Source organism: Saccopteryx bilineata, chromosome 12 (genome assembly GCF_036850765.1).
Source record: "Saccopteryx bilineata isolate mSacBil1 chromosome 12, mSacBil1_pri_phased_curated, whole genome shotgun sequence".
NCBI classification, from domain to species: domain Eukaryota; kingdom Metazoa; phylum Chordata; class Mammalia; order Chiroptera; family Emballonuridae; genus Saccopteryx; species Saccopteryx bilineata.
Window position 1 is genome coordinate 43,657,980 of NC_089501.1, and position 9,876 is coordinate 43,667,855.

Sequence of the window (9,876 nt, forward strand, 5' to 3'; positions counted from 1 at the left end):
CTATAGAATGAAATCCAGATAATAAAATATAATGGTACTTTACTTGCTTTCAGGGTGGCAAGGTATATTCAATAAATATTCAGGCATGGAAAGACTGCACCTTTCCCAGAATGTACTGTGGTCTAGTTTCTTGCAGTAGCAGCTGATCAGAGGAACACAATGCTACTTCTTTTCCTGGTAAATCAAATTCCTCCACTGCCGCAGGGGATGAACTAGCCCATTTTACCTGTCTGTCAACTTATTAAAGAAAAGAAATTAACTTAGTTAAATCACAAATGTGGTTATCTTAGCAGAGTACACTCATTCTAATTATAATAAGTAATTATATTCCTACCTCCTCAGGGAGAAAATTTGATAAAAATTTTAAACTTCCTAAATAATCCACAAAGGCAAACAAGCTTTATGATCCCGGGGATTCAACTCTCTCAAAATGGCCTGATAACAGTATTATCTGCGTGTGCAATTATACTATTTCTCACTAAGTTTATGAATAATTTGTACACGATGACATCTTGTAAGCCATATGGATCAACAAACATTAAACTTAGTTTCCTTACAAAATAACTTTCAGTTGGAGAAGTCAGTGAATGGGGTTAAATCAAGTCACCAGAGAGTCATTCTTCAAGATACAAGTTCTTGAAGTCATAATAAACCATGTTCCCTTGATTTTCTTTACTGCAATCTTTGTATTTTTATGTACTCTCCCTCCATAAAGGTCACTCCATCTCTCCTACCCCTTCCAACTATGAACAGTAATCTAACATTTCAGTGAACTAGAAATAGAAATTCCCGAGATTTCTTCAAGGTATAACCAGGATAGGGTCCCTCCTGGATGCAAAGAACAGTAGCTCTTTCAGTGTAATAGCCCTTCAGAAACCCCTTTCGCTTTCTTTCCTAAGCGCCGCTGAGCCGTGCGTGTTGCGGGCACGAGTGGATTGGGAGACAGTAGCCGCCAAGGCCTCCAGCAAAGCGGGCTCTTCCCAGCCTAACCTGCACCTCAAAGGCCGCAAAGCCTGGGGCTCTTCCTCCCGCTCCGGGCGCGGCCAACCCTCGCTTCCCCAAGGCAGGGCTCAGCTCCGGTCCATGAAGCCAAGCAAGTCAGGCCCGCACCGGACCGGACCGGGCCAGCCCGCCCGCCTGCAGCAGCCCCTGGAGCCCCGCCAGCGGGGATGGGCGTGGGCCCCGGCGGCCGCCGCCCCGCCGACTCCGGCTCGGAAGGAGAGGGTGCGCCCCACCCGCCACGCCAGCCCGGACCTACCTGCGAGGAAGTGCGGGGCTCCTGGACAGCGGCCACGAACTGGAAAGCGGGCGCCGGGCGGCCGGAACCCCTTCCAGGGACCCCAAGTAGCCCCGGAGGAGGGGGCAGGGCAGGGGGACACACCTGGGGCTGCCAGGGGCCAGCGCGGCCCGTCGCGAGGGTCGCGGGGACCTGGCTCTCCCCTTAGCACCAAGCCGTTGCCACCATCGCCGCCATTTTGCCTTCCACTCGGTGTCGCCGCGGCCGCACTCCGCCGCAGGTTTCCCGGATGTGAGCATTTCCCGGCGTCGCTTGCGCGGGGGCCGGGGACTGGGGGCTTCAGCCCGCCCGGCGCCTGGGAGAGCGCCGCCTCCGGCCTCTCTCCGTCGCCCGGGGCCCGCTCTTCCGCATGCTCGCCAGCGTCGCCTCGCGTCGCCCCCGCCCAGCGCTGTCCCAGACTCGCCCCAGTTCGTGGGAGTAAGGTCTCGCCGCCCCAGCCCACGCATTGACTTCAGCCTCACTTTTTTCAGTTAAGCTTTTTCTATGGACCGGGATATAGAGTCAAGATGTGCATCTCGAGGAGCTTAATTCTCAGGAGGGAACAAATGATTTCTCTCTGAAACCTGGCTGTAGACATCAGGATGGGGGATTTCTCTAGGCTTTGAAATAAAATTATTTTTGCTTAGCTCTCCTCTCCCCAGTAAATCGGCGAGGTTAAGTATTATCCAAAGCGGCCATTTAATATAATCTTGAACCAAGAAAGATGAATAGAGATTTTTATGTCAGCCAAATTGATCGATGAGAAAGGCATTATTGCCGCAACTGGAATAACGGTGATGACCAGAGAGGTTATAATTTTTGTTAAATTAAATTGGAAATTTGGGATGGAATCATTGGGTGTTTGATGTTTGAAAGTACCACCCACTCTTTGTAGAGGCCTTTGCCACTTCAGCTTCTTGAAAATGTATTCAGTTGGTATCCCCCTTTGTCATTTTTCTACTAGTCTACTAAGATTTTTAAAAAATATTTTATTTATTCATTTTAAAGAGGAGGGGGGAGGGGGGAGGAGCAGGAAGCATCAACTCCCATATGTGCCCTGACCAGGCAGGCCCAGGGTTTCAAACTGGAGACTCAACATTCCAGGTGGATGCTTTATCCACTGCACCACCACAGGCCAGGCAAGATTTTTTTTTTTTTTGATTAAAGATTTTCTTTCTTTGCCTGACCAGACGGTGGTGCAGTCGATGGAGCATTGGACTGGGATGCGGAGGACCCAGGTTTGAGACCATGAGGTCGCCAGCTTGAGTGCAGGCTCATCTGGTTTGAGCAAGGCTCACCAGCTTGAGCCCAAGGTCACTGGCTGGAGCAAGGGGTCACTCGGTCTGCTGAAGTCCCCGGGGTCAAGGCACATATAAGAAATCAATGAACAACTAAGGAACTGCAACAAAGAGCTGATGTTTCTCATCTCTCTCCCTTCATGTCTGTCTGTCCCTATCTGTCCCTGTGACTCTCTCTGCCACACACACAAAAAAAAAACCCACAAAAAAACACAAACAAAAACTTTTTTTTTAGCGAGATAGCATCAACTCATAGTTGCGGCCCCCTAGTTGTTCATTGATTACTTCTCATATGTACCTTGACTGGGGACTCCAGCAGAGCCAGTGACCCCTTGCTCAAGCCAGCGATCTTGGACTCAAGCCATTGACCCTACATTCGAGCTGGTGAGACTATGCTCAAGCTGGCAAATTCAGCCGTTTGAGCCTGAGTCCTCAGTGTGCCAGGTTGATGCTCTTATCCAGAGCACCGCCACCAGACAGGCTGATAGACTTCTTTTTCTGATGTTAGTTATTGGTTACTACATCCAGAAGTTCAAATGTGAAAACCTCTGTTAAAAGATTACATTCTGGCCCTGGCCGGTTGGCTCAGCGGTGGAGCGTCGGCCTGGCATGCGGGGGACCCGGGTTCGATTCCCGGCCAGGGCACATAGGAGAAGCGCCCATTTGCTTCTCCACTCCCCCCTCCTTCCTCTCTGTCTCTCTCTTCCCCTCCCGCAGCCAAGGCTCCATTGGAGCAAAGATGGCCCGGACGCTGGGGATGGCTCCTTGGCCTCTGCCCCAGGCGCTAGAGTGGCTCTAGTCCTGGCAGAGCGATGCCCAGGATGGGCAGAGCATCGCCCCCTGGTGGGCAGAGCGTCACCCCTGGTGGGCGTGCCAGGTGGATCCCGGTCCAGCACATGCGGGAGTCTGTCTCTCCCCGTTTCCAGCTTCAGAAAAATGCAAAAAAAAAAAAAAAAAAGATTACATTCTGGCCCTGGCTGGTTGGCTCAGAGGTACAGCGTCAGCCCAGCATGTGGAAGTCCCGGGTTCGATTTCCAGCCAGGGCACACAGGAGAAGCACCCATCTGCTTCTCCATTCTTCCCCCTCTCCTTCCTCTCTGTGTCTCTCTTCCCCTCCTGCAGCCAAGGTTCCATTGGAGCAAAGTTGGCCCGGGGAACTGAGGACGGCTCCGTGGCCTCCACCTCAGGTGCCAGAATGTCTTGTGGTAACTGAGCAAAGGCCCAGATGGGCGGAACATCACCCCTGGTGGATGTTGGTGGACATCCACATGCTGGGTGGATCCTGGTCTGGCGCTTATGATAGTCTGTCTGACTTCCTTCTTGTTTCTCACTTCAGGAAAAAAATAAAATAAAATAAAGATTACATTCTGCTCTGGCCGGGTGGCTTGATTGCTTACCGTTAGAGCAGTGGTTCTCAACCTTTCTAATGCCGAACCTCGCAATACAGTTTCTCATGTTGCGGTGACCCCAAACCAAAAAATAATTTTGGTGGCTACTTCATAACTGTAATTTTGCTCTAGTTATTATTCGGAATGTAAATACCTGATATGCATTATGTATTTTCCGATGGCTTTAGGCGACCCGCCGGGGTTGCAACCCAGAGGTTAAGAACCGCTGCGTTAGAGCATCATCCAGAAGCACAGAGGTTGCCGGTTCGATACCCAGTCAGGGCACATACAGGGACAGAACAATGTTCCTGCCTCTGTCTTTCTCCCCCTCTCTCAATAAAATCAAGTTTTAAAAAAGATCATATTCTAAGAGCACTTGGTTGAAAGTCTATGTTCTATGAACACAGTTTGTACAAGGTAGAGGATTTGACTCAAGATGAGTGATTTAATGGCCCTAGTTTTTATTTTCTTCAACTTTATTTTCTTAATCAAGTAACCTGTAGAGTCCCTTTCAGTCTCAAAACCGTATTATATGAATCTCATGTATTCTCAGGCCTGCTTCCCCTTTCCAGAAGGAATATGTATATATTTGGAAGAAAGACCATAGTATCCAGTCACTTATGTCACCAACACATAGAAATTCTTCCCTTAAGTTTCTCAATTCTCTCAGTATAAAGGTAAGTTATCTCCATAGATTACTGTCTATAGCAGTGGTAGTCAACCTGGACCATACCGCCCACTAGTGGGTGTTCCAGCTTTCATGGTTGGCGGTAGCGGAGCAACCAAAGTATAAATAAAAAGATTTAACTCTAGTAAGTTGTTTTATAAAGATTTATTCTGCCCTGGCCGGTTGGCTCAGCGGTAGAGCGTTGGCCTGGCATGCAGGGGACCCGGGTTCGATTCCCGGCCAGGGCACACAGGAGAAGCGCCCATTTGCTTCTCCACCCCACCCCCTCCTTCCTCTCTGTCTCTCTCTTCCCCTCCCGCAGCCAAGGCTCCACTGGAGCAAAGATGGCCCGGGTGCTGGGGATGTCTCCTTGGCCTCTGCCCCAGGCGCTAGAGTGGCTCTGGTCGCGGCAGAGTGACGCCCTGGAGGGGCAGAGCATCGCCCCCTGGTGGGCAGAGTGTCGCCCCTGGTGGGCGTGCCGGGTGGATCCTGGTCAGGCGCATGCGGCAGTCTGTCTGACTGTCTCTCCCCGTTTCCAGCTTCAGAAAAATACAAAAAAAAAATAAACCAAAAAAAAAAAAAGATTTATTCTGCGAAAATCCGACATAAAGTACTTAGTAATTATTATTATATGCTTTTAACTTGCTGTAACTCTGCTTTATAAATTTTATAAAGTTACTTCCCTACTTTATAAATCACCATTACTGTGGAACCAGTGAGTGGTTAGAAAATTTTACTAAGAGATACACAAAAGTGGGCGGTAGGCATAAAAAGGTTGACTACCCCTGGTCTATAGCAAAGTTCCTTGATAATCCAAGGAGCTGGGTGAATTGCTCTATGACTAGGTGGTTGACTCCCATTAAGTGGGGAGACAGAAGGGCAGGGACAGACAGTAGGAGTGATCTGGAGGGAACCTCCAAGATTAAAAATGGCGGAAACTGCAGGTGGGGGTGAAGGTGGATGTGAAAGACCAGGAAAATGTCTACAAGGGGTGCTAGCCATCTGAGAGTAGCCGTACCTGCCATTCATTTGAAGGTCTTTGTATCACTGAGGGAAAATCCTTGATCCAGCTTCAGTTTACTCAACCTTTCTATGCCTCATGCAAGTGGCTATTATTGTCTTCTACCTCTATGAGGGCAGAGAATCTATATAAATTATTTGGAATTCTAATCAGATTTGTCTCCTCCCCCATTTATTGATATCAATGTGTACTCGTGGATATTTATTTTATACTTTGGATTTTTGTTTTGTTTTTTCTTTTTTATAAAGATTTTATTTATTCATTTTGGAGGGGGGGAGAGAGAGGGGGGGGAGAGGGAGACGGGGGGGGGGGGAGCAAGAAGCATCAACTTCCCTATGTGCCTTGACCAGTCAAGCCCAGGGTTCTGATCCGGCGACCTCAGCATTTCCAGGTCGACGCTTTATCCACTGCGCCACCACAGGCCAGGCTATACTTTGGATATTTTATTTTGTTGAGCAAACTGCTCCAACCTTGGCTATTGGGAGCTTTTCCAGTTGGCTTCTGTGTCTCTTAGAACTTCCTTACTCTGCCACAAGATGTTGCAAGCAATCTCATGTATCTTCAACCCCTCCATGGAGCCCTGATTCCTTTTATTGGAGAATGATATTAGAAACCAAATCTGAGGGCCAGGTATGCTTAATGCTACTCGGGTATCATTTCTTTTTTTCCTTTTTTTAAATTTTTATTTATTTATTTATTTTTTACAGAGACAGAGAATGAGTCAGAGAGAGGGATAGACAGGGATAGACAGACAGGAACGGAGAGAGATGAGAAGCATCAATCATTAGTTTTTCATTGCGCATTGCAACACCTTAGTTGTTCATTGATTGCTTTCTCATATGTGCCTTGACCACGGGCCTTCAGCAGACCGAGGAACCCCTTGCTGGAGCCAGCGACCTTGGGTTCAAGCTGGTGAGTTTTTCCTCAAACCAGATGAGCCCGCACTCAAGCTGGTGACCTTGGGGTCTTGAACCCGGGTCCTCTGCATCCCAGTCCGACGCTCCATCCACTGCGCCACCGCCTGATCAGGCATCAGGTATCATTTCTTATATGACCTCTCTGGCAGAGATTTTAAAATAAGTTCATTCCATACTATGTGCACAGGTAAAAATCTTTTTGCATTTGTTACAGCTATTATTTCACAGTCTAGTTTTAATTTAGTTTCAAATATCCATGGCCTACACAATTGTTTTGACAGTAAATGTTTTGTTGGGGTGGGTGGGTGTGTGTGTGTGTTTTGACGAGATAGTCAGGAAGGGGGAGAGATGGTAAGCATCAACTTGAGGTTGTGGCACCTTAGTTGTTCATTGATTGCTTCTCATAAATGTCTTGACCAGAGCCAGTGACCCCTTGCTGAAACCAGTGACCATAGACTAAAGCCAGCGACCCTGGGCTCAAGCCAGAAACCATGGGATGTTGATGATCCCACACTCAAGCCGTCAACCCTGTGCTCAAGTTGGTGAGCCTGTGCTCAAGCTAGCAAGCTCAGGGTTTCGAGCCTAGGACCTCAGCATCCCAGGTCAACACTCTATCCACTGTCACCACCGGCCAGGCGTCAGTGCGTTTCTGATGGCTTTGTTAGGTTGGTCAGCTACTGTCCCTTAAAGTTGTCATTTATGACAATTTGGAACTTAACATGAGTTTATTTTTAATTAAATATTTTATGCTATGCGATCAGCTAGATTCTAGGCTTTCTTCTCCTTTCTCACCACGCCCATCCCCCTTCATGGTTTCTTTCCTCTAGGTATCTCTGATATAGTGAATGTTGTTGGGAATTTTTTTTTTTTTTTTTCATTTTTCTGAAGCTGAAAACAGGGAGAGACAGTCAGACTCCCGCATGCGCCCGACCGGGATCCACCCGGCACGCCCACCAGGAGCGACGCTCTGCCCACCAGGGGGCGATGCTCTGCCCATCCTGGGCGTCGCCATATTGCGACCAGAGCCACTCTACGCCTGGGGCAGAGGCCAAGGAGCCATCCTCAGCAGCCCGGGCCATCTTTGCTCCAATGGAGCCTTGGCTGTGGGAGGGGAAGAGAGAGACAGAGAGGAAAGCACGGCGGAGGGGTGGAGAAGCAAATGGGCGCTTCTCCTGTGTGCCCTGGCCGGGAATCGAACCGGGTCCTCCGCACGCTAGGCCGACGCTCTACCGCTGAGCCAACCGGCCAGGGTGGGAATTTTTTTTTTTTAATTTTATTTGGACAATTTTAACAGGGTAACATTGATCAATTAGAGTACATAAAGTCAGAGAAAACATCTCCAGATCATTTTGACATTTGATTATATTGTATACCCATCACCCAAAGTCAAATTGTCCTGCCCTGGCCGGTTGGCTCAGCGGGTAGAGCGTCGGCCTAGCGTGCGGAGGACCCGGGTTCAATTCCCGGCCAGGGCACACAGGAGAAGCGCCCATTTGCTTCTCCACCCCTCCGCCGCGCCTTCCTCTCTGTCTCTCTCTTCCCCTCCTGCAGCCAAGGCTCCATTGGAGCAAAGATGGCCCCGGCGCTGGGGTTGGCTCTGTGGCCTCTGCCACAGGCGCTAGAGTGGCTCTGGTCGCAACATGGCGACGCCCAGGATGGGCAGAGCATCGCCCCTTGGTGGGCAGAGCGTCGCCCCATGGTGGGCGTGCCGGGTGGATCCCGGTCGGGCGCATGCAGGAGTCTGTCTGACTATCTCTCCCTGTTTCCAGCTTCAGAAAAATGCAAAAAAAAAAAAAAAAAAAAAAATTGTCCTCCATCACCTTCTATCTGGTTTTCTTTGTGCCCCTCCCCTGTCCCCACCCAGGAATTACTTTAATGCTAAGATGATTGCAGTCCAGGATGTAGCTGTTAGTCATTCTATAATACATTGCCATGTAAACTGAGTCGTGGTTCAGGTGATGCCAATGAAATAGTTTAAATAGCTTTTGTCATATGTTGGATCACCCTAGGTTTCATCTGTAAAATAAGAGCACTGCTATTGCTCTACACTAGCTTAATTAGTTTGAGCTAGATAGTACATTGATACCATAAGCTTAAATGATACAAACGACATATACAGTAGTGAACTTGGTTTGCTTCCTTTTTTAAATTTTTTAAATTTATTTATTCATTTTAGAGAGGAGTGAGACAGAGAGAGAGAGAGAGAGAGAGAGAGAAGGGGAGGAGGAGCTGGAAGCATCAACTCCCATATGTGCCTCGACCAGGCAAGCCCAGGGTTTCAAACCGGCGACCTAAGCATTTCCAGGTCGACACTTGATCCACTGCACCACCACAGGTCAGGCTGGTTTGCTTCTTGAAAAATGGATTAAAAAGATATTTCTACAATACTACAAAACAAAGCGTTATTCACAAAAGACAGGAATTTTTCAATTATGCCACATAGTTGATAGGATCATAGCTATAGCACAGATGTTTTCTCACAATAGTCTCGTGAAGAGAAATGGGGCAGAATGCCAACCAATAGGGTTGGTTTATAAGTATTTCAGTGATTACAGCCATAAACCAATGATTCATGTCACTGCTAATTGAGAGGACACTATTAGTGGACCTAAGTAATTCAGTCCATTTAAGCTATTTCCTAACCAATCGGATGAGGAATAGAAAGCATGCAATGCTGAAAATAATCTGCTTCTCAAGAAAAGATTCAGAAGTGACTGTTAATTCTGTTGTATGCTGAAATAAAACTTGTCTTCTTAGAACAAGGACAGACCTACAGTAAAGATCAAAATCATCTGCATTCTGGCCAGGTACCTGGTTAGTCTGCACATACCAATACGCCAAGGTTGCAGGCTCAATCCCCAGGTCAGGGCACATACAGGAATCAATCACTAAATGCATAAATAAGTGGAACAAGTCTATGTTTCTCTTTATCTCTCTAAAATCAATATATTAAAAAAATTTAAGTTATTATTTTAAAAATTATATGCATTAACTCAATATTGGAAGTATGGTGTAGGAGTATCATGTCTGAAAACTTAGGAGTTTATGTTCAACTAGTCAGCAGTCTATTGGAATAATTCTGAACAAATGTCAGTATTATTAAAATAAACTAAGACAGCGTCACAAAAGAGTACTGTACTCAAAGTCAGGATAAGATACGTATCATACTCTCAAGTGAAGACAGCACCTGGAGAGTGTTCATTTCGGAAGCCCGGAAGCCACCTTTTACAGGTAGCCTTTGGGAAATGGGAGTATTTTTAAAGGGGAAACAAGATTGTGAACTCAGTTCAGTTTGTACTGTGTCAGAGC

The 9,876-nt window shown here is 47.6% G+C and overlaps 1 protein-coding gene across 3 annotated transcripts in view; it reads right to left on the reverse strand.

Annotated features, from left to right (window-relative positions):
• The window catches only part of LATS1 (large tumor suppressor kinase 1), a 49,415-nt gene extending 47,571 nt beyond the window's left edge, over positions 1-1,844 (reverse strand). For all 3 annotated transcript variants that reach the window (XM_066247738.1, XM_066247739.1, XM_066247740.1), the window contains exon 1: positions 1,259-1,844. The gene's annotated coding sequence lies outside the window, so the exon portion shown is untranslated. The remainder of the gene's footprint in view (positions 1-1,258) is intronic.
• Between the last annotated feature and the right edge of the window lie 8,032 nt (positions 1,845-9,876).